Source organism: Populus nigra, chromosome 4, assembly GCF_951802175.1.
Source record: "Populus nigra chromosome 4, ddPopNigr1.1, whole genome shotgun sequence".
Lineage (NCBI taxonomy): Eukaryota > Viridiplantae > Streptophyta > Magnoliopsida > Malpighiales > Salicaceae > Populus > Populus nigra.
In genome coordinates this window covers 18,135,263-18,160,888 of record NC_084855.1, presented here as the reverse complement: position 1 = coordinate 18,160,888, position 25,626 = coordinate 18,135,263, and the positions used below count along the sequence as shown (strand labels likewise).

The 25,626-nt window shown below is 36.6% G+C and overlaps 2 pseudogenes; one reads left to right on the top strand and one right to left on the bottom strand.

Moving 5' to 3' along the window:
• Positions 1–467: 467 nt before the first annotated feature.
• On the top strand, positions 468–578 carry LOC133693025 (small nucleolar RNA R71; annotated as a pseudogene).
• A 16,387-nt stretch (positions 579–16,965) lies between these two features.
• LOC133690563 (photosystem I P700 chlorophyll a apoprotein A2-like) lies at positions 16,966–19,851 on the bottom strand (annotated as a pseudogene).
• Between the last annotated feature and the right edge of the window lie 5,775 nt (positions 19,852–25,626).

Sequence of the window (25,626 nt, the reverse complement as noted above, 5' to 3'; positions counted from 1 at the left end):
GTTATACGTTTGTGAGTATAGATTCTGATTTGGCCTTTGGAAATTGTTTAAAACATTAGCTTGTTCATGGAGACATGAAAGAAGGCAAAGTTGGACAATCATTGGTTTAGTGTTCATTAGTTTTATAGATTTGACATACAATTTATTGAACAGATTTCAAATGACCACTACTTTTCAATTCTAATGCCTCGACTTTTCTAGCTAAAGATGCAAATTTGGCTTGGAGGTCATGATCTTCCCTAAGGTTGTACATCCCTCCACTAGATGTATGAGGTTGTGTTTTACCTGATACCTTATAAGTACCTGTAGTGTCCTAATTCTGAGCATTTTCAACTAACAAGTCCATGTATTCCATTGCTTCATCATGGTCTTTATTTTCAAAAGTTCCATTGCATATCAATTCTACCATTTGCCTATCTTTAGGTGTTAATCCTTCATAGAAATGTGAAACCAATCTCCATGTTTCAAAACCATGATGAGGACATGTATTAAGCAAATCTTTATACCTATCCTAAAATTGGTAAAATGTTTCTCCTGGCTTTTGAGTGAATGTAGTGATTTATCTTTTAAAAGAGTTTGTTCTATGAGATGGAAAAAACTTCTTTAAAAATTGTTGTTGCATTTCATTCCAAATACGAATGGATCTTGATCTAAGATTTTGTAGCCATGTTTTAGCTTTATCTTTCAAAGAAAAAGAAAAAAGTTTTAATCCGATGGTGTTCATGCTACAATTTAAGTCATTATAAGTGTTACAAACTTCTTCAAATTCTCTCAAATGCAAGTATGAATTTTCTAGATCTAAGCCATGAAAAATATGTAAAAGTTGAATAATACCTGACTTAAAATTAAAGTGAGATGCATAAGGAGGGAAAATTATACATGAGGGTGCACTTGTTCTTGTTGGATTCATATGATCTCTAAGTGTTCTAACACGATTATTCTCATTATGAAGCGACTGATTATCCTCTTTTGCCATGTTTTCGGAAAATGATGAGGATTTCCTAGAAAGTCTACCACTTAATGTGCGTGACCAAACTCTCATACAAGTGCAAAAAGAAAGAAAGAGAAAAGGAAGAAACAAAGAAAAAAAAATTATTGACCAATGAATACCTAATAAACAGAAACTAGAGAGAGAGAGAGAAAAGAGAGAAAGAGAGAGTGTGTGGTGTTGTCGGAGCTACATCTACTCCGTCCACCGTTGGATTGTTCTCATTTCTGACTATGTTGTTCCTTCCAACCTTCTCTCAACATTGACCGAACGGATTTGTTATCTAATCAACGAGGTAAGAGATATTGATCTCGCAATATTTCTACTATTCTGCATTTTCAATTCTGGAACTATGGAGAAGTGGTGAAGTTGCAGCATAGTGAATGGATTTTCTTCATGATTTCTCTTATGGGTGTCATAGACATGAAGGCCTTTACCATATGTGAAGATTAACTCACAGTTCTTTGGAAAAGTTTCATTTTTCTTGATAGTTTCAGAGTGGTTTGTCGTAGCTTGATCTCCTTTGTTCACCGTTGGATCGTTGCCATTTTTTAGTATGTTGTTCTTCAAAACCTACTCTACATCTTGACCGAATGGATTATTGTTACAATTAGTGTGCTGGGAGATATTGGCCTCGTAATTCTGTAATTCTCTTCTTCCTTCATGAACTAATCTGCATTTTGTTGTTTATGAGTTAGGTTGTTGTTATTTCTGAGCTTAGGTTGCTTCTTGGACTCACTTTATCTTCTTAGAATTTTGTTCTCTCTAGTATTTGTATGCTACCATAATGTCTCTATGTTCTTCTATGGAAAATGTTTCAATGGTTAGCTCTAACATTGAACAACACAATCAAGTTAAGTCTGGACATACATTAAGATTAGAACTGCAAGATATGTTGAATAGCCATGGGATGAGGATTTCTCAGTTTCAAGCTGATTCTGATGTTAGTAGAGAGAAACACTCTACTGTCCAAGCTTCTAATGTTGTTCCAGAAATGAACCATGTGTTGGGTTCTAAAGTTGATGAGGTGAAGCTAGGGTCTCATCAACAAGAACAACTAAAACTTAGACCCAAATTGAATTTTTTAAATGCTTTGAAGGGTTCTGATGTTGATGACAATGAGGGTAGCAAGACCCTTGGCATTAGTTCAGTCCGTAATCTACACTTTGCTCCCCCTACTATGAGTGATGGTCGTGTGACAGTAGCTCCTCCACTTGATGTGTTTGAAGATGGCTGTGAATTTTGGAAATCCACCCTAGTTGTTCATTTTGTGGGGCAGAAATTACCGTATCCCGTGGTTAATTCTATTGCCAAAAGAATATGGAGCTCCTACGGTCTATCAGAAGTTTTGTCTTCGGATAATGGTTTCTTCATCTTCACCTTTGATTATGTCGATCATGCCACTAATGTGTTGGAAAGAGCCCCATGGCACATGGCAAACAGGCCTTTAGTGCTTAAACGTTGGCAACCGAACATGCAATTTTTGAAAGATGATTTGGCCAGAGTTCCGGTATGGGTTAGGCTGTATAATGTCCCTCTCGAGTATTGGACTATTAAGGGGCTGAGCTGTGTAGCGAGTGCTATTGGAGTCCCCCTTCATGCGGATCATACGACATTGTTGCGTAAAAGGCTTAGTTACGCAAGAGTTTGCGTTGAGATAGATGCTTCGAAGACGTTGGTTAAGGAATATGATCTTCGCTGTCCAAATGGGTTATTCATAACAATTTCAGCTGAATACGAATGGATACCGTCGAAGTGCAGTAATTGCAATGTCTTTGGACACACCACAGCGCTATTGTGCTACTAATAACATTGATAATCTTAAAATGGTGGCAGAGGGTAAGAGGAATCTAGGAGCTATGAACTCTAAATCTGCGGATAACAAGCATAATCAGTTTCAGTGGCAGGTAGTTGGTAAACGAAACAAGGGTTCTGTGAGTGGGGAGAATGCTCCCTTGGCATCTAAAGTGGGTGATTGTAATGAGAATGGTTGTTCAACATCTGGTATACATATGTCTGATTGTAATATGAATGATCATGCGACATCAAATGTGCGCAATGCTGCTTGTCATGAAAATGAAAATCCTTCCTCTCCTCTTGTCTTGAAGAGTTTACGAGAAGACATGAAACAGGAGCAAGGGGCTGCAAGTACTGCTTTAGATCAAGATATGGACGCAATGGGAGGTGATACAGATGGGGAACAAACCGATAAGGAGTTAACGTCAACGATCCTGACAACCCCTCAAACCCTGAATTCCACCGAAAGGGAAACTGTTAATCAGTTAGCTATTAAGGCTAGAGACTCTCTAGAGAAAAAGAAAAAGGGTTCAAAAGCCTCTTCAAAGAAGAATCAGAAATCTGGCTCCTCTCTAGGAGGCACGTCAAGGTAATCTTCAGCCTCTACCGTCAGGGCTGAAGAGAGTTTTTTCAAACAGAAGGCAAGGATACAATGGCTTAGCTTGGGGGATCAGAATACTAGCTACTTTCACAAATCAGTAAATGGAAGACATAATAGAAAGAAGCTTCTATCACTTACAAGGGAGGATGGAGAGGTTGTCGAAGGACACGAGGCAGTCAAATCAGAAGTAATTGCATACTTCCATCGTGTGTTAGGAGTGGATCAGATGCCTAGGGTTTTGAACGAGGAAGTAATGGAATCGGCAATTAACTTGAAACTGTCTTCAACGCAACAACATCTACTCGCACAAGATGTAACAATGGAGGAGATTTAGCATGCTATGTTTAGTTTGAAGAACAACAAAGCCCCTGGTCTGGATGGCTTTAACGCAGGTTTCTTCAAAAGAATGTGGCACATAGTTAGGGAAGATGTAATCAACGCTGTTAGATCCTTCTTTCAGACTCGTAGAATGCTTAAAGAAATGAATGCTACATCCATTTCCCTTATTCCTAAAGTTGCTAATCCTACAAGGTTGACAGATTTTCATCCTATATCTTGCTGCAATACAGTGTACAAATGCATCGCTAAGATTCTAGCTGGGAGAATCAAAGTTGTTCTGCCATCCTTAGTTGGTCCATATCAGACTGCTTTTATCTCAGGACGGAGAATCAGTGATAACATTCTTTTGTCTCAGGAACTAATGAAAGGCTATCATAAATCTACGGGACCTGCTCGTTGTGCTATGAAAGTTGATCTGATGAAGGCTTATGACTCAGTGCGGTGGGATTTCGTTGACGCCATGTTAATAAAAATGGGATTCCGTAGAATAGTAATTGATTGGATCATGGTTTGTGTTACATCATGTCAATTCTCTATCAACGTCAATGGTGAGCTTGCAGGTTACTTTCAAGGGGGAAGAGGGCTGAGACAAGGGGATCCATTGTCCCCATATTTGTTTGTCCTATGTATGGAAATCCTTTCGGGGCTATTCTGCAAGATGAGTGCCAACCAAGAATTCAAGTTCCACTGGAGATGCAAGAAGGACAAAATTTCTCATCTTTGTTTTGCTGATGACTTGATGATTTTTAGCAACGGGGATGTAAACTCAATTCGTATGATCAGAACTGTTCTCACAAAGTTTCAAGATCTATCAGGTCTGTATCCAAATCCAAACAAAAGTGACATCTTCTTGAGCGGTGTGTTAAATGCTGAGAGGGAACAAATTTTTAATATTCTTGGGTTTAGAGTGGGGGAGCTCCCTATGAAATATTTGGGAGTACCTCTTCTCTCGTCCAGACTAAAGGCTGTTTATTGTAAGGGCCTCGTGGATCGAATCACCTCTAAAGTTCGACATTGGACTTGTAGGACACTCTCGTATGCCGGACGGGTACAACTGATTAATTCAGTCTTATTTTCCATACAGGTCTATTGGGCATCTCTCTTTCTCTTACCTGGGCAAGTAATTAAAAATGTGGAGCAAATTATGAAATCCTTTCTTTGGTCAGGTTCAGATATGAGAACTACTGGGGCTAAAGTGGCTTGGGATCTGGTATGTCTTCCAAAAAAGGAGGGGGGGCTAGGTATAAAAAGGATAACAGAATGGAACAAGATTGCATTGTTGAAACACATTTGGAATCTGTGCAATGACTCAGATGGCTCAATATGGTCTACTTGGATCAGATCCAATCTATTGCGAGGTAGGAATTTCTGGACAATCAAGACGCCTCAGAATTGTTCTTGGGCTTGGGGAAAGATTCTAAAGCTCAGATCCTTAGCATGGCCGAAGATGAAGTACATCATAGGAGATGGAATGACAACCTCTCTATGGTTTGACAACTGGCATCCTCACAGCCCACTCGCGGATTCTTACGGGGAAAGATTCATCTATGATTCACGTATGGCCAAGAACGCGAAGGTGAATGTGCTAATTCATAACTCAGAATGGAAAACTCCTACCACTCAAGCTATTGACTGGCACCCCATTATAGAAGCTATTCTTTCCAATTCTAATCCTAAGATGGGGCAAAAGGATGAGATAGTTTGGTTGGATTCGCCAAATCACAGATTCTCGATCAAAGTAGCTTGGGAACAACTAAGACGTCATCGTCAAGTGATTGAATGGCATGACATTGTGTGGTTCAAGAATGTTGTTCCAAGACATTCATTTCTTCTATGGATGGCTGTCCAACAGAAACTCACAACTCAAGATAAACTTCATCGGTTTGGTATACATGGTCCCAATAGATGCTCCCTCTGTCTCTGCAACAATGAGGATCACAACCACTTGTTCTTTGAATGCTCCTATACTAAAGCGATCTGGTGGGATGTTTGTGACAGATACGAGATTCCAAGAATGACAAAAGGGTGGGATGAATGGATTCGATGGGCCACTGTTTCTTGGCATGGCAAGAGTTTCGTCAATTTTTCTCGTAAACTGAGTTTGACAGCTACAGTGTATCATGTATGGCAAGAACGGAATGCAAGGATCTTTGCTGGAATGTCTAGAACTTCGAATTTGGTCTTTAATCAAATCGAATGTATCATTCGTTATAAAGTAACTTATCCCAAGTGCAGGAGTGTCGGAGTAATAAATAACCTGTCAAGATCGGGTATGAACCACAAGGAGGTGAACTATATAAAATTATAAACAACAAATGAAAAGGAGTTGAAGAGAACTTTTGAGAAGTGATATTAATGTGAGTATTAATCAAAGATAAAAGCAATTGTCAAGGTTAGAGGATTCATTAATAGCATTAGAAATAAGTATAGTATAAACTCTTTTTTTATCAACTAAAAACCATACACAAAGGAGGTTCCAATCGGATGATTTATCCTTAATAGTTCATTATAAATTTTTAACATGATCATATTAATTATCTTATTTTAGTAATACCATACTTTTAAATATTGTCAGGAATTCATGATGTTAACTTATGTTAACAATAAATCAAGTTCCTTTCATAACATAGGTGTCGGTTATACCATATAGCAGGCTATAAAAGTGCCAAATATTTGTTGTATCATCCAAACACAAACAAATATTCAGCAACATTCCAAACAAATCAGACCATTCAAGCACTATTCAAAAACACCCAAACCTTGTTGAGAATGGAGGTAAGACAAGAGTGAAGAAAGTCAGGAAGCCTAATGCTGTGAGAAAAATAAGAGAGAGGAGAGAGAGAGAGAGAAAACAGAGAAAGAGAGAGAGAGTGGTGCTGTCGGAGCTACATCTACTCCGTCCACCGTTGGATCATTCTCATTTTTTACTATGTTGTTCCTTCCAACCTTCTCTCAACATTGACCGAACGGATTTGTTATCCAATCAACGAGGTATGAGATATTGATCTCGCAATATTTCTACTATTCTGCATTTTCAGTTCTGGAACTATAGAGAAGTGGTGAAATTGCAGCATATTGCATGGATTTTTTTCATGATTTCTGTTATGGCTGTCATAGACATGAAGGCCTTTGCCATATGTGAAGATTAAATCACAGTTCTTTGGAAAAGTTTCAATTTTCTTGCTAGTTCCAGAGTGGTTTGTCGTAGCTTGATCTCCTTTGTTCACCGTTGGATCGTTACCATATTTGAGTATGTTGTTCTTCGGAACCTACTCTACGTCTTGACCGAACGGATTTTTGTTACAATCAGTGTGCTGGGAGATATTGGCCTCGTAATTCTGTTATTTCTGAGCTTAGGTTGCTTCTTGGACTCAGTTTATCTTATTAGAATTTTGCTCTCTCTAATATTTGTATGCTACCATAATGTCTCTATGTTCTTCTGTGGAAAATGTTCCAATGGTTAGCTCTCACATTGAACAACATAATCAAGTTAAGTCTGGACATACATTAAGATTAGAACTGCAAGATATGTTGAATAGCCATGGGATGAGGATTTCTCAGTTTCAAGCTGATTCTGATGCTAGTATAGAGAAACACTCTACTGCCCAAGCTTCTAATGTTGTTCCAGAAATGAACCATGTGTTGGGTTCTAAAGTTGATGAGGTGAAGGTAGGGTCTCATCAACAAGAACAACTAAAACCTAGACCCAAATTGAATTTTTTAAATGCTTTGAAGGGTTCTGGTGTTGATGACAATGAGGGTAGCAAGACCCTTGGCATTAGTTCAGTCCGTAATCTGCACTTTGCTCCCCCTACTATGACTGATGGTCGTGTGACAGTAGCTCCTCCTCTTGATGTGTTTGAAGATGGCTGTGAATTTTGGAAATCCACCCTAGTTGGTCATTTTGTGGGGCAGAAATTACCGTATCCCGTGGTTAATTCTATTGCCAAAAGAATATGGAGCTCCTACGGTCTATCAGAAGTTTTGTCTTCGGATAATGGCTTCTTCATCTTCACCTTTGATTCGGTTGATCATGCCATTAATGTGCTGGAAAGAGCCCCATGGCACATGGCATACAGGCCTTTGGTGCTTAAACGTTGGCAACCGAACATGCAATTTTTGAAAGATGATTTGGCAAGAGTTCCGGTATGGGTTAGGCTGTATAATGTCCCTCTCGAGTATTGGACTATTAAGGGGCTGAGCTGTGTAGCGAGTGCTATTGGAGTCCCCCTTCATGCGGATCATACGACATTGTTGCGTAAAAGGCTTAGTTACGCAAGAGTTTGCGTTGAGATAGATGCTTCGAAGACGTTGGTTAAGGAATATGATCTTCGCTGTCCAAATGGGTTATTCATAACAATTTCAGCTGAGTACGAATGGATACCGTCGAAGTGCAGTAATTGCAATGTCTTTGGACACACCACAGCGCTATGTGCTACTAATAACATTGATAATCTTAAAGTGGTGGCAGAGGGTAAGAGGAATCTAGGAGCTATGAACTCTAAATCTGCGGATAACAAGCCGATTCAGTTTCAGTGGCAGGTAGTTGGTAAACGAAACAAGGGTTCTGTGAGTGGGGAGAATGCTCCCTTGGCATCTAAAGTGGGTAATTGTGATGAGAATGGTTATTCAACATCTGGTATACATATGCCTGATTGTAATATGAATGATCATGCGACATCAGATGTGTGCAATGCTGGTTGTCATGAAGATGAAAATCCTTCCTCTCCTCTTGTCTTGAAGAGTTTACGAGAAGACATGAAACAGGAGCAAGGGGCTGCAAGTACTGCTTTAGATCAAGATATGGACGCAATGGGAGGTGATAAAGATGGGGAACCAACCGATATCATGACAACCCCTCAAACCCTGAATTCCACCGAAAGGGACACTGTTAATCAGTTAGCTATTAAGGCTAGAGACTCTCTAGAGAAAAAGCAAAGGGGTTCAAAAGCCTCTTCAAAGAAGAATCAGAAATCTGGCTCCTATCCAGGAGGCACGTCAAGGTAATCTTTGTGTTGTTGTTTGTACTCCTCTCTATTTTCCTATGATTATTGGATGTTGGAATATTAGAGGTTTGAATGATCCTATAAAGCATTCAGAATTGCGTAGACTCATCCATCAAGAGAGGATAGCTTTTTTTGGTTTGGTTGAAACTCGAGTTAAAGACAAGAATAAAGATAATGTTTCTAAACTTCTTCTGCGTTCTTGGTCCTTCTTGTATAATTATGATTTCTCTTGTCGTGGTCGTATTTGGGTTTGTTGGAATGCTGATACGGTGAAGGTGGATGTTGTTGGAATGTCAGACCAGGCTATTCATGTTTCTGTCACTATATTAGCTACCAAAATCAGTTTGAATACTTCAATTATTTATGGAGACAACAATGCTTCCTTACGTGAGGCATTATGGGCTGATATAGTGAGTCGTAGTGATGGATGGGAGTCAACCCCGTGGATTCTTATGGGTGACTTTAATGCTATCCGCAACCAGTCGGACAGGTTAGGAGGGTCTACTACGTGGGCTGGTACCATGGACAGATTGGATACATGTATTCGAGAAGCGAAAGTAGATGATCTTCGGTATTCAGGAATGCATTATACTTGGTCGAACCAATGTCCTGAGAATCTGATCATGCGGAAACTAGATAGAGTACTTGTTAATGAGAAGTGGAATCTGAACTTTCCATTATCGGAAGCGAGATTTTTGCCTTCGGGTATGTCAGACCATTCTCCTATGGTGGTAAAGGTTATTGGCAATGATCAGAACATAAAGAAACCATTCAGATTCTTCGATATGTGGATGGATCATGACGAGTTCATGCCCTTGGTGAAGAAGGTATGGGATCAGAATTCGGGGGGTTGTCCAATGTATCAGCTGTGTTGCAAATTAAGAAAGCTAAAGCAGGAATTGAAACTTTTCAATATGGCTCACTTCTCTAACATTTCAGATAGAGTTAAAGATGCAAAAAACGAAATGGATAAGGCTCAACAGGCTCTGCATACAGCGCATGAGAATCCAATTTTGCGCATGCGAAAAAGGGATGCTGTTCGTCTATACGCTTCTACCGTCAGGGCTGAAGAGAGTTTTTTCAAACAGAAGGCAAGGATACAATGGCTTAGCTTGGGGGATCAGAATACTAGCTACTTTCACAAATCAGTAAATGGAAGACAGAATAGAAATAAGCTTCTATCACTTACAAGGGAGGATGGAGAGGTTGTCGAAGGACACGAGGCAGTCAAATCAGAAGTAATTGCATAACTCATAATGGAAAACTCCTACCACCCAAGCTATTGGCTGGCACCCCATTATAGAAGCTATTCCTTCCAATTCTAATCCTAAAATGGGGCAAAAGGATGAGATAGTTTGGTTGGATTCACCAAATCACAGATTCTCGATCAAAGTAGCTTGGGAACAACTAAGACGTCATCGTCAGATGGTTGAATGGCATGACATTGTGTGGTTCAAGAATGCTGTTCCAAGACATTCATTTCTTCTATGGATGGCTGTCCAACAGAAACTCACAACTCAAGATAAACTTCATCGGTTTGGTATACATGGTCCCAATAGATGCTCGCTTTGTCTCCGCAACAATGAGGATCACAACCACTTGTTCTTTGAATGCTCCTATACTAAAGCGATCTGGTGGGATGTTTGTGACAGATGCGACATTCCAAGAATGACAAAAGGCTGGGATGAATGGATTCGATGGGCCACTGTCTCTTGGCATGGCAAGAGTTTCGTCAATTTTTCTCGTAAACTGAGTTTTGCAGCTACAGTGTATCATGTATGGCAAGAACGGAATGCAAGGATCTTTGCTGGAATGTCTAGAACTTCGAATTTGGTCTTTAATCAAATCGAATGTATCATTTGTGATAAGCTTGATTTGATGAGGAATGTCGCACCAACAAATGAAAACAAAAGGATCCAACGAGCTTGGAGGGTGAATACCATAGATTCTTAATTTGTTAGTTAGCTGGTTGTATTGGTTTCCCTAACGAATCCAGTGAGGTTTCAGTGTTATGGTCGGTGGCTAGCTTGTCGCCATCTGTTGTTTAATGTTTCTGTTATCATTGTAAATCTGGGGTATGCCCCTTATAATGTTTGTATCTTCTTCTTTTAATACATACGTCAACTTACCAAAAAAAAAAAAAAAATATTTGTTGTATCAAGGGTTGTACAACATAAATCTAGATTAATTATTTAACAAGCAAGGTATTAAGGATTAGTAAGATAAAAAGATAAGACATGTTAATAACAAACTTTCTTGGATATAAACATTGAAATTCATGTTGAGTTTATATTATACATATTCTAACACCATTAGTGAAACCTTTTTCACCTTGACATAATAAACTTAGCTAAACATTGTGAATAAGAGAAACGTAAATAAACTACATAAGAACATAGTTATGATAAAAAGCAAAACTTAAACATTACAAAAATACAAAGAAAGAAAACAAGAATATGATCTTGATCTGAAAACAAGATGTCCAAATATATGGCAAATGTCTCCTTTTATAGGCTAAAATTCAGAATTATTGATTTGATGACTGATTATTAAGTGGGTGGCCATCTCTTGACTTGGTGGCAACCATTATCTTCTTGTCTGAACAAAACTTCATTGCTAACGTCAGAATTTGAAGAGATAGTCTTCATGAAAGTTCTGGCATTTGTCTCAGCTTTCCAACAAACACGAATGAGATCATTTGAACATCTAGAACTCGAGATATGGGCTGAACATTGAACAGTGTCTGGGTTGCAGGACAAATTCCAACTTCTCTTTTGTTGCTACAATTTGAACTTGAAAATGATCATTTTGAATCTTGGACTCTTCATGAAAGTTTTAGGTGTATGTCTTAGCTTTCCATCCATATAAACCAGACCTAAATCCATATTCTACAGTTCCAGTTATGATCAAATAACCGAATGATGTTCCAGTTTGAATTGAAACAGCATCTTTTCTTTAAACTTAGCCCTCTCTTTGTCTTCTCAATTTCAATAATTAAACACATAATCAATCCTTTAAATTGTGAGATATCCCTGCATTTGAAATGAACATTTACCTTAAATTAAAGATATCTTATATTATCAAATTTGTTATTATAAAACATGCTTAAGTTAGGGAATTTAATGATACTTTAAGTGCAATATGATGATATAAAACCTTGATAAAAATGCACTTTTAAGTACTAATCATCAGCTATTAATAACTTCCTACCGAGTCTATCTTTAATATTTTACTTCACATATATACAACTTTATGCCACATTATTTTATTTGAGCTATGCTCAACAAAAAACTGATGACATATATTATGATTTAGGAATCCTTGTATATAGAATTCTTCCAAACATAATTATTTGTTCTTAACTACGATCAATTTTGTATATGGTTCTTTAAATATTAATTCTGATTGTGAATAGCGTATTATACTTTGTATTTCATTGTATCACTAAATGTAAATGAGATGGTTCACAACACTCATTACTGATGATCCTAGTATGGACACCCTTAAGCTGAGTGATGTGAACTTCGTGATTACATGGTCACGCAACCTACAATCAAGATTGATATCTGCTCTCTGAAAGCCAAAAAAGGTTTGATAGGAGTGTGACATAATGGAAACTGCCACAAGGCACCAATACTATTGGAATGAAGTAAAATGATGTCACGAAGCCAATTAATCCTCGATAAGTCAAATTCAATTCATTCCAAAACTAAATAATGCAAGAATTACTCTCACACGTTAAAACTAAAAAATTCATAAATAATATTCATCAATAGCTACTGAAATTTAGGTTACATGTGTTTAAATAGTTCTTAAAAATTAACCCTAATAGATCTACCCTTATGGGTTGAACTGACCCAAAAACCTTAAACTGATCCAAACAAGTCTTGGATGAAAGAAAATAATAAAAATAACTAATATGTCACCAACCCTTCTTTCCTTGTGTAGCTAGGATGAATAATGAATCCTTATAAAAAAAGAGATTCTAAAACATTAATGAATCTTTGGCACACTTGGAGATTATGTTGCTGCTCATTAAAGATCTTTGTGGAACTAGAAAATTCACAAAACAAGCTCCCACATCCTTGTAGGAAAAGGATCCTTGCCAAATAAGAAGTCCACAAGTCCATCTCGAACTCTGATTCTCCTAAAACTTTACCCTAACATATAACAATACCCTCGGGTTGTTCAAGACAAGTTTCGGCTCGATTCAACAGTTGGATTTCTAGTTATTCTCAAAAGGGTAAAAGTGGACAATAAAGAAATTTTACGGCAAAATCCAAATCTGACCTTGCTTGGATTGTATCATTCCCTCTCTCTGCAAGATGATTCATCCTCAAATCACCAACAAGTTTAATGGACAATCCATTGGCCTCTTATTGAAGCCTTTGAAGTTCTTTTCTTCCACGCAATTGCCTACAAGTTTTGACCAAGTTAGATTTGAAGGGTTCATTGGAGTATCAAGAGAAGGTCCTAGTACATCTTATCCATGTGTATGAGGGGTCCAATCCAACATTATTTGGGCCTTAAGGAGAGGACAACAAAGGAAACAAAAGAATCCTATTATAACTTGGAAACAACATGAGTGACTATAGAAGCTATTCCTTCCAATTCTAATCCTAAGATGGGGCAAAAGGATGAGATAGTTTGGTTGGATTCGCCAAATCACAGATTCTCGATCAAAGTAGCTTGGGAACAACTTCTTGACGTCATCGTCAAATGGTTGAATGGCATGACATTGTGTGGTTCAAGAATGCTGTTCCAAGACATTCATTTCTTCTATGGATGGCTGTCCAACAGAAACTCACAACTCAAGATAAACTTCATCGGTTTGGTATACATGGTCCCAATAGATGCTCGCTCTGTCTCCACAACAATGAGGATCACAACCACTTGTTCTTTGAATGCTCCTATACTAAAGCGATCTGGTGGGATGTTTGTGACAGATGCGACATTCCAAGAATGACAAAAGGCTGGGATGAATGGATTCGATGGGCCACTGTCTCTTGGCATGGCAAGAGTTTCGTCAATTTTTCTCGTAAACTGAGTTTTGCAGCTACAGTGTATCATGTATGGAAAGAACGGAATGCAAGGATCTTTGCTGGAATGTCTAGAACTTCGAATTTGGTCTTTAATCAAATCGAATGTATCATTCGTGATAAGCTTGATTTGATGAGGAATGTCGCACCAACAAATGAAAACAAAAGGATCCAACGAGCTTGGAGGGTGAATACCATAGATTCTTAATTTGTTAGTTAGCTGGTTGTATTGGTTTCCCTAACGAATCTAGTGAGGTTTCAGTTTTATGGTCGGTGGCTAGCCTGTAGCCATATGTTGTTTTATGTTTCTGTTATCATTGTAAATCTGGGGTATGCCCCTTATAATGTTTGTATCTTCTTCTTTTAATACATACGTCAACTTACCAAAAAAAAAAGAATTATACAATTTATCATTCTTGATTGTATTCTTGTTGATAATGCATATATTCTTGGACATTGATGGGAGATTAAGAGATTGATCATAGTTATTTTCAATTTGATTTTATTTATCCTTTCTCGAGGACGAGCAAGAGCTAAGTGTGGGGTTATTTATTGTAGCCATATCATTCGATAGTTTCACCTACATCTACCTAATGTTTTGTCCATGTTTTATATATAAAATATCTTGATATTCTTTGTTTTATGTTTCGAAGGTACTTTTGGATGAAAGATGCAAAAAGGAGTAAATTGGAGGTAACTGGCAAGTTTGATGTTCAGTCGATGTTTTGTGCAGAGCGTGAGTTCTAGAGATCGAAATGAAGTGATTCCAGTGGCACTAAAAAGCTAACATCCATAACTTTCTGGAAATGCAATGCAAGAAAAATAGAAAGAGAAAGATCATGGAAATCACATCCTGCAAAGTCAAATCTCGCATTCTGCCAGTGTTGACCTTACCCCTCATGCATGAGGGAAGTTCGTTCTTTTCTAGGCCATGCAGGTTTCTATCGACGCTTTATCAAAGATTTCTCGAAGATTACAGCACCCTTGTGCAAACTATTAGCCAAAGAAGTGGATTTTGTGTTTGATCAAGCATGTAAAGGTGCCTATGAAGAGACGTGTCACATCTGCCCCTATCATCCAACCACCAAATTGGGATGGACCTTTTGAGATAATGTGTGATGCGAGTGACTATGCGGTGGGAGCTGTGCTTAGGCAAAGAATTGGGAAGAATTTGCATGTTATCGCCTATGCTTCTCGCATGTGATCTTTTGAACTCCCATTGGTTTTTGAGAATATGAGTATTATGTATGAGAATTAGTTGAGATAGATGAAGATATAAATCAAATGATCCGTATGCATGTAAATTTTAAGGTTTAATTGGTTTAGGGATAGACTTTGAGAATATGCCATGTTGACTTTATAGTGTTATACCAATGCAAGTTTTTGAGCCTTCAACATTATATTCTTTGATTGTGCATTCTTTCAATGATATGTATCTCTAGAACTTGCTTCATATCTTGTTGAGATTACATTCGCATTACATATATACATGAAGATGATAAAGGCATTAGAAATTTTAACCACTTGAGCCAAAAAGCCAACCTAAAGCATACTATCCTTAGTGAGCCCCTTTTGAGCTTGTTTATCTTTTCTTTGCTTTATCCCTGTATAAGCCTTAACTTTTTATATGTTTTCCTTTTCCCTTGGCCAAGGATTAGTAGAGCATATACTTATAATATCTCATGGAATTATGGTTGGAAATTATGTGAAAAGAAAGAAGAAGTGATGCTTGATGAAAAGATGGGCATAGTTGCCAAAGGTAAAAAAAAAAAAAAGAAAAAAAAGAGAAAAAAAGAACAAAAAAGAAGAAAAAGAAAAACGTGTTCCTTTATGTTCTTAAGATTTTATGTTGAAAAAGCTTGAAATCAAAAGAAGCTAAGCGTTGGTGATTAAAGATGGAAAATTTATCTTGTTTGAAATATCATTTTTTAGAATGCTCTACTTTCTTTGGTTTGAACCTTTTCTTTTACTCTCTTTTACCTCACTTTAACCTTAGCCCCATTACAACCAGAAAATAAGACCTTTTGATTCATGCATTGTTTGTAATATGATAGTAAGGGAGATGAGATTGAAGAGTAAGCTTATGGTAGAACATATTCATTGATTGAATTTGAGAGATTTAAACATATAAGCCTTAAACACGTGAGTGTTGGAGCGTATATCAATGAGAGGACCTATCACTTTGGCATGGCATAGATTTCATTTAAATCCCGACGATTAATTGAGTTTTGAAGTTTGCATGTAAATGAATTCATGAGAATTATACAATTTATCATTCTTGATTGTATTCTTGTTTATAATGCATATATTCTTGGACATTGATGGGAGATTAAGAGATTGATCATAGTTATTTTCAATTTGATTTTATTTATCCTTTCTCGAGGACGAGCAAGAGCTAAGTGTGGGGGTATTTATTGTAGCCATATCATTCGATAGTTTCACCTACATCTACCTAATATTTTGTCCATGTTTTATATATAAAATGTCTTGATATTCTTTGTTTTATGTTTCGAAGGTACTTTTGGATGAAAGATGCAAAAAGGAGTAAATTGGAGGTAACTGGCAAGTTTGATGTTCAGTCGATGTTTTGTGCAGAGCGTGAGTTCTACAGATCGAAATGAAGTGATTCCAGTGGCACTAAAAAGCTAACATCCATAACTTTCTGGAAATGCAATGCAAGAAAAATAGAAAGAGAAAGATCATGGAAATCACATCCTGCAAAGTCAATTGAATTCTTTTAATAATTACGTCAACTTACCAAAAAAAAAAGTGATGAAGAGAAGAAGTGGGAACTAATGGACAAACAAGGATTGAATGCGCCCCTCTACCATATCTGTACAAATAGAATAACACTTTTATACAGAATGGTAAAGAGGCTCCTCTATGATCAATGATCGTGGAAATGACTAGAAAAATGAAGGAAAAATTGGAATCTTTACCAACTTGATCTTGTTGCCCCCGGCAACAAACATTTATGTACCTTTGCACGAAGTATGTGTCCGGATAGCCCAAAGTCTCTATAATTAGCTCTTGGTCTTCCAGTAGAAAAACAACGTCAATGAAGACGTGTTGGTGCACTATTTCGCGGTGGGGATTGTAACTTTCCATGAATTTCCCATTTATCACTCAATGACGGAACTTTGCTTATTTCTTTTTTTGAGGATTGACGAATCAAATGATATTTTTGTTTCAATTTTTGCCTCTTCTCTCGCTGAATCAAACTTTTCCTTGCCATAATGTTTCACTTCCTATTAGTATCGCTGATACAAGTCGGATACTAGATGTAGAAATATATAAAATAACCTTTTCCATCGAAAGAAATGATATTCTCGCGGATACAGCACATAAAAGAATTAACCAAATTTGCCCGATGTAGAGGCAATCAAGAAAGCCGCATAAGTGAAGATATAACCTACAGAAAAGTGGGTTAATCCAACCAATCTTGCTCGCACAATGGAAAGAGCTATTGGTTTGTCACTCCATCGAATCAAATTAGCCAAAGGTGTATGTTCATGAGCCATTTCAATCAATTCCTGCCAATATCTACGCCAGGAAATTAAGAAAATAAATCCAGTATCCTAAACAAGATGTCCAAATAAGAATATCCATGCCCAAACCGATAAACTATTCATCCCAAAGGGGTTATACCCATTGATAAGTTGTGAAGAGTTTACCCATAAATAATCTCTTAACCATCCCATCAAATAAGTAGAAGATTTGTATCTTCTTCTTTTAATACATACGTCAACTTACCAAAAAAAAAATAAGTAGAAGATTCATTAAACTGTGAAACGTTACCCTGCCATAATGTTATGTGTTTCCAATGCCATTAAACAGTAACCCATCCAATGGTATTTAACATCCATAAAACCGCCAAATAAAATGCGTCCCAAGCCGAAATATCACAAGTACCGCCTCGTCCCGGACCATCGCAAGGAAAACTATAACCAAAATCCTTTTTATCTGGCATTAACTTAGAACCACACGCATCTAAAGCACCTTTTACTAAGATCAATGTAGTTGTATGTAAACCTAGAGCAATAGCATGATGAACCAAGAAGTCTCCAGGCCCTATTATTAAGAATAACAAATTACGATTTTCACTAATAGCATTTAACCAGTCGGACAACCATATGCTTCGACCTGCATTGAAGGCTGGACTATTCGTTGAAGATAAAAGTACATCAAACCTATATGAAGTTTTACCATAAGCGGATTGTATCCATTGGGCAAATATGGGTTCGATCAAGATCTGTTTCTCCAGAGTACCAAAAGCAAGCATGACATCATTATGAACATAAAGTCCCAAAGTATGGAATCCCAGAAAGAGGCTGGCCCAACTTAAATGGGATATGATAGCTTCTTTATGATCTAGCATTCTTGCCAATACATTATCCTCATTTTGTTCCGAATTGTAATCTCTAATAAAAAATATAGCTCCATGAGCAAAAGCTCCTGTCATAATGAATCCTGCGATATATTAGTGATGAGTATATAATGCAGCTTAAGTAGTAAAGTCTTGTGCTATAAACGCATAAGCAGGTAACGAGTACATGTGTTGAGCTACTAAAGAAGTAATAACCCCTAAAGAAGCTAGAGCAGGGCCTAATTGAAAATGAAGTGAATTATTGATTGTGTCATAAAGACCCTTATATCCATGCCCCAATCGCCCCCTGGAGGAATATGTGCTTCTAAAAGATCTTTTATACTGTGCCCAATCCCGAAGTTAGTCCTATACATGTGACCCGCTATCAGGAAAAGAAATGCAATAGCTAAATGATGATGTGCCATATCGGTCAGCCATAAACTTTGTGTTTATGGGTGGAACCCCCCGAGAAGGGTTAGAATGGCAGTTCCTACTCCTTGGGAGGTACCAAATAAATGACTACTTGAATCGGGATTTTGAGCATAAAGATTCCACTTACCTGTAAAAAGCGGGTCTAACCCTTGGGGATGCGGTAATACATCTAAGAAATTATTCCATCGAACAGATTCCCCTCTGGAGCCAGGAATAGCGACATGGACTAAATGTCCTGTCCAAGCAAAGGAATTTACTCCAAATAGTCCTGACAAATGGTGGTGGAGACGAGATTCGGCATTTTTAAACCACGAAACGCTAGGTTTCCATTTCGGTTGTAGGTGTAACCAACCCCCTAGTAGGGATACGGCGGAAAGAAATAATAGAAAAGGAGCTCCAATATAGAGATCTTCATTAATACGTAAACCTATAGTATGCCACCACTGATAAACACCAGAATAAGCAATATTCACTGGCCAAGAGCACCCCCTCGAGCAAAAGCTTCCACAGCCGGTTGACCAAAATGAAGATCCAAAATTGCATAAGCAATAGGTCTTACATGTAAAGGGTCTTGTACCCATGTTTCAAAATTTCCTTGCCAAGCTACATGAAACAGATTTCCGGAAGTCCATAGAAAAATTATTGCTAATTGCCCAAAGTGAGAAGCAAAAATATTTTGATAAAGACGTTCCTCCGTAATATCATCATGACTCTCGAAGTCATGCGCGGTAGCAATACCAAACCAAATACGACGAGTAGTGGGGTCCTGAGCTAAGCCTTGGCTAAACCTTGGAAATCTTAATGCCATAATGCCTTTCAAATCCTCCTAGCCATTATCCTACTGTAATAATTCTTGCTCAGAAGAACACCCATGTTGTGGCAATTCCACCCAGAAGGTAACGAGTTACTCCTACAGCACGTCCTTGTATAATGCTCAAGGCTCTAGGCTGAGTAGCAGGAGCAACTTTTAATTTATTATGAGCCCAAACGATTGATTCAATAAGTTCTTGCCAATAACCACGACCGCTGAATAGAAACATTAAACTAAAAGCCCATACAAAGTGAGCGCCTAGGAAAAAAAGGCCATATGGAGATAATGAAGAACCATAAGACTGAATTACCTGGGATGCATGTGCCCATAAGAAATCGCGGAGCCATCCATTAATAGTAATAGAACTCTACGCAAAATTTCCTCCCGTGATATGTGTTACCACCCCTTGATCACTTGTACTACCCCAAACATCTGATTGTATTTTCCAACTGAAATGGAATATTACTATCGAAATTGCATTGTACATCCAAAAGAGTCTTAAGAAGACATAAGATATCACTTTCTCGAAGAGAACATGTGGGAATATCCAAAAGAATATCCGCATAGCTATTCATATAGTATGGGTCATGAGATTTCTTATGATATCAATACAAGATTACCTATTAATTAACATAACTATAGACAACAATGTAATGAAATTCTTCGAGATTGTGTTGTTGAAGCTAGTGTATTCCATTTACAAAATAACAAGCAATTACATTTATCAAATAAAGTACTCTATTATTGCTCTATTTCTTCACAGGGGAAACAACATCTAACACTACACACATAAACCTCATACCTAGAAAATGTTTTGTCCTCAAGAAACCTAGAACAAAGATAAGTATACTTTCGTTCATGGGAGTGCACACTGGCCTCAATTAGTTTAACATCCCATTAGTCAAAACATCAATAACTCAAGATACATGCAGGCATAAGATAGGGATTTGAAAACAATGAGCAATAATCTCAAATCAGGACAAAAAAACAATGAGGGTTGTTCTTGTTCTTCTTTTTGTGTTGTTAAGGAGAAATCAATGACATGTGAATGAGAAGAAAGAGACGTTACAATGGTCATTATTTTGTGGGTTGTGCAGGAGTAATGGTGATTGTACTATTAGAATTGTTGCGGTTAGGGTGAATTGAATGAGTAATGAATATGAATTGAAAATGACTGAGAAGAGAAAGAGAAAAGGGTGCTTTGGTAATTTTTCATAGCTTTTTGCAGATTCAGAAAGTTCAACCTATGGTCCAAATTGCAAAAGGAGGAAAAAATTGCTTTTCCATAACTGAGGTCCAGCCTTGGGCAAGTGGTGGGACTTACCATTTGTATATTCTTTTGTTTTTGGTAACCAAACACCAAATATATTGCATTTACAAAAAACGCAAACGCTACCTCAAATACGTTGCCCTCTTAGAAGCTTTGCAAAGTAAAATTAGCCAAATCAGGGGCTTAATTGCATAAAATTCAAAGTGTGGTGAGCAAATAGGGGCTTAATTGAACTTTTTGTGAACCAAGGATTAACTTGCAAAACACGTGCGACTTTAGGGATTGGAATTAGAAGAAATCAAGGGTCAAATTGAATAAATTGAAAGTTTAATGATCATTTAGGGGCCTAATCAACTTGCAAAAGGTGCTCCAAATTATGGGTGACAAATGAAGTTGATTGGGATGTAATTGCTCGAAATTAGAAAAGAAGCAGGAAACTAAGGGTAAAATAGAATGGAATCAGAAGATTAGGGATCAAATTGAACATTGGCAGATCCCCAATAAAAGAAAACCCTAATCAACAGGAATTAGTCAAAACAATGTTGTTCAAGGTATTGTGCTTCTTATTCTTTAATTTTTGGTTGATTGACGGGGCACTTTCATAGGACTGAATGTGACGTTTCTGATCATCCTAAAGGCTGCAACCACCATCATTCGACCGAGAAACACTCCCAGATGCGAACCTTATGACCATGTGGTCACGCATCCCACAATCAAGATTGAGATCTGATCCCGGAAAGCCGAAATAGGTCTGATAGGAGTGACACAATGGAAACCTGCCCCAAGGCACTAACACTATTGGATTGAGTAGAATGACCCCACAAAACCAGTTAATCTTCGATAAGTTAGATTCAGTTCGTTCAAAAACTTCGAACGCAAGAATCACTCTCACACGTTATAACTGAAAAATTCAGAAGTAATTATTATAAAATGAAAGATTGATTTAAAGCAACTAGGTACATGATTTTGAGTTTAATGGTTTTATATAGAAGCCTTAAATTAAAGGAAATATACCGAATACAGGATGAGATTGTTTCAGACATAAAAATACTATTAATGATAAATTTTCATAACAAGTGTAAAACCAGAGAAGTAAAATTTAATGAAGTCAAAGATTGAGTGATTTACTAACAAGATTTTTTAATGATGGCGATAGACCACTTGGATCACATAAGTTGTTGTCATTGTAGGTAGTACATTAGTGTGTTGTACTAGTTGACTCATTTGTTGATGACATTTTTTATTTTATTTTATTTTTTACAATTGTTTTCAAATTAAATAAGAATATAAAATTACAATGAAAGAAAGAAATCAAATATTAATCTTTTGAAAATGTTTTTTATATTTTAGCTCACATATTAGATTTATTAAGTTCTTTTATTTTACAAAAACAAAAGTAAAAGGAATCAACAATTATCTAGGCATTCTAGTTTGAATCCATCTACTAATTTTAATTCATCATCCGATGATAATATCATATCATTCTAGATTTTCTAATAATTAGATATACATTAAAGTTTATTTACTCAAAAATTTCATTGAAGGACATTTATGTTTAATGGGAAGTGATATATACTTGAAGTATTGGTCGAAAATCCAACTAGATGTTATGAGAATTTCCGTTTAAGGCCACATATCTTTCAAAATTAAAAGATAAGTTGAAGTTGAAAATTTTGAAGTGAGATTCAAGAGGTGTTATTATGGAGAAGCAGGAAAATGGATCAACAATTATGTAGGCATTCTAGTTTGAATTCATCTAGTAATGATATTCCATCATTTGATGATAGTATCATTCAAGATTTTCTAGTAATTAGATGTATGTGAATGTTTATTTGCTCAAAAAATCCATTATGTCCATTCATGCTTAATGAGAAGGAATATATACTTGAAGTGTTGGCAAGTGGTGGTAAGTGAATACAAACATCATTCAAATAATTAATTTTTATAATTATTATGACTAGCAATGATGTTATTTAATTATAGATCATTATTCTGTCATTAATGTTACCTATCCCAATGTTCGTGATGTTTTAGCTCTATATCGTAATGATTGATTTCATCTTAATGAATTTTACAATCAAAGAGCAAGAATAAGAACAAAGTATGAACTTTTTAACTATATGCATTTATCATGACAAAATGTAATTGAAAGGTGTGTTGGTGTATTGAAAGCTATATTTAACATCTTAAATGTTATTCCAAGTTATCCACTACAATAACAAAGAATAATTCCAAAAATATGTTGCATGTTGCACATTTACATTTGTATGCAAGATAAAGCTTATCAATTATTTATAATCCTAACACTCTAAAAGAACTAGGGTATTTGATGGTGCTTCATTATTCATATGAACAATGAAGTAGTCATTTTTTAAATAAATTTGTTTTTTCCTTTTCAGTTATATCCTTCGATTGCCAAATTAGATGGAATTGCTATTGAAATTATTATATAAGTACTAAATTTAAAGAAAGAGGACTAAACTATAAAACATGGTGAACACATTTTATCTGAAAGTTTTGCCAAAGTTTATTTTGATCCACAAGTTCAATTTATTCTTTTTTCAGTCTCTGGATGAGAAAAAGAGAGAAAGACCTAGTAGAAAATGGCGGTATAGAGAGCAAGTGGGTTAGTTGTCGTGGTTCTGATCATCAAGGTACGTTTGGTGCCTGAATTTTCCATTCAACGAGGGGAGTTGAATGGATGGTGGTAAAAAATAGGTTGTTTGGTCCAAAAAACCGAAGGCAAGTTTCTTCCTAGTTTTCGACTAATTGGCTTACTAGAAACTAGGCAAGCAGACAACGTGTCTAGCTTAACAGACAATGCGTTATCCATTTTAATTTTTTTAAAAAAACAAAAGGCGGACAACATGACATTTGCCTTTTCATTAAAAAAAATAAAAAAACAAGGCTAGGCATGTGGACCTGGCCTTTAGACCCGTGCGCCTAACCTTTTACTTTAGGGCTGGGCACTAGGCCTAACCCTTTTATGTTATTGTTTTCCTTTTTTTTTGGCATTGGAAAAATAAAATTACTATATTGATTCACATATTCTTCAATTTTGACATAGTTCTTAAATAAATATCATAAAACTTTTATTTAAATTTTAATAATTTATTTTTGAAGAACAAATAACTTCGTGGCATCATCCTTATACTTCTCATTCGCGAATCAATATTCGTTGGGTAGGGGTTTTCACTTTCCAATAGTGCTGGTGTCTAGATACGAGTTATCTTTGTGTCACACTCCTATCAAACCTAATTTAGTTAGCTTTTCAGGAATTGATGTCTTTACATATGGGTTGCTTGATCACATGTTCATTGAGCAATTGAATCTGATTAGTGAACAGAGACTGATAGCCATCTATCACCACTAGTTGTACCCAAGCAAACTAGATAAGGCATACAACAAGAAGGTTAAGCCAAGAGTATTTTAAGAGGGAGAACTGATATTGAAAAACACCTTGCTGATCCTGGAAAGCTTATGTGGGTACCGAACTACGAAGGAGCTTATGTGGTCAAGAAGGCTTCTTCCTGAAGAGCTCTAATTTTAACTAAGATGGACAGAGATGATCTAACATTGTAAAGAAGTATTATGCCTGATGCATTTTGCATATTAAAAAAAAATTGAACTTTGGCCAGGAATTATTTAGTGTATATTTTCTTTTTCTAAAAAAAAAAACTTTGCTTGATCTCGTAAACTTAAAAGACCTTGTTTTTATGTTTTCACAAAAGTTTTTGGGAAATGAAGTTATTAGTGCAAATGCTGAAATTGGTGTTTGTTTTTTACAAGTGAGTTTTGGAAATTTAAGTGATCTCCTAGTGAGGAGGTGACCAAACGGTTATAAACCCAAAAAAAACCAAACACCATAAATTGACATTGAAGATGATTCATAATCACAATGGAAATAATTTTGCATGGCCAAAATGAGAGAAAGCAGAAGCTTACTAATCCTAAATACATGTGTTTGAAATGAGAAAATGTCATCTTTGATAATCCTTTCACAATACTAAAAATATATCATTTGTAGTCCCCATTTGAGTCTGATATGTTTTTCTTACAAATCAACCCTGACTGGGAACACACCCTAAATTAGGGGAAAGTACAAGGATTAAAAAGCAGTTTGATTGCAAAAATGTACAAAATAATCCTTAATGATCAAAGGTGCTCTAACAAAGCTAGGCACTAAGGAATTCAAATATTCAAATAATTGTAGATATGATGATGATGATGCTCAAAACTAAATGAAGAAAATAAAGACAAGAAGTCCAAATCCCGACACTGGGCGAACATCAAGCCATTTTGCAAAGTCAATCCTAAGGTATAAGAACCCGTTGACTAAAGAAGATTTGGGAACAAACACTTGTGATCGTTAGTCTTGAAATCCTGTAAACACCTTTTAAGTTTACAAATATGCTTTTTTTTCATGGCCAGCCAAAGCCCATGTTAACTGCCCACTAAAGCTCTTTTTAATAAAAGACAAGCAATTTAGATTGGTAAGCAATGCTTTCCAATGCAAAACTAGCTTTTCAAGAAATTTTGGTTATGCTTCATTATTCATACAAGTAAAATAAACGCTTCAAAAATCTTTTCTTCTTTTTAAACTCTAAAGTCAAAACTTGAACCTTTCTGACCAACAAGATGGAAAATGTAAGGTCACTTCACATTCTCACTAGTAGAGAAACCCATGGTGATGCGAACCTCGTGATCACATGGTCACGCAACCCACACGCAAAGACATCAATTCTCGGAAAGCCAAGTAAATCAGGTTTGATAGGAGTGTGACACAAAGATAACTTGTACCTAGGCACCAACACTATTGGAAACGGAAAACCCCCACCCAACGAATATTGATTCGCAAACGAGAAGTATAAGGATGACGCCACGAAGATAGTTGTTCTTCGATAAGTTGTTTTTCAGTTCTTTAGAGAACTAAGGAAGGGAAATTATCCCACCAACACATACACACACAAAGTGCGG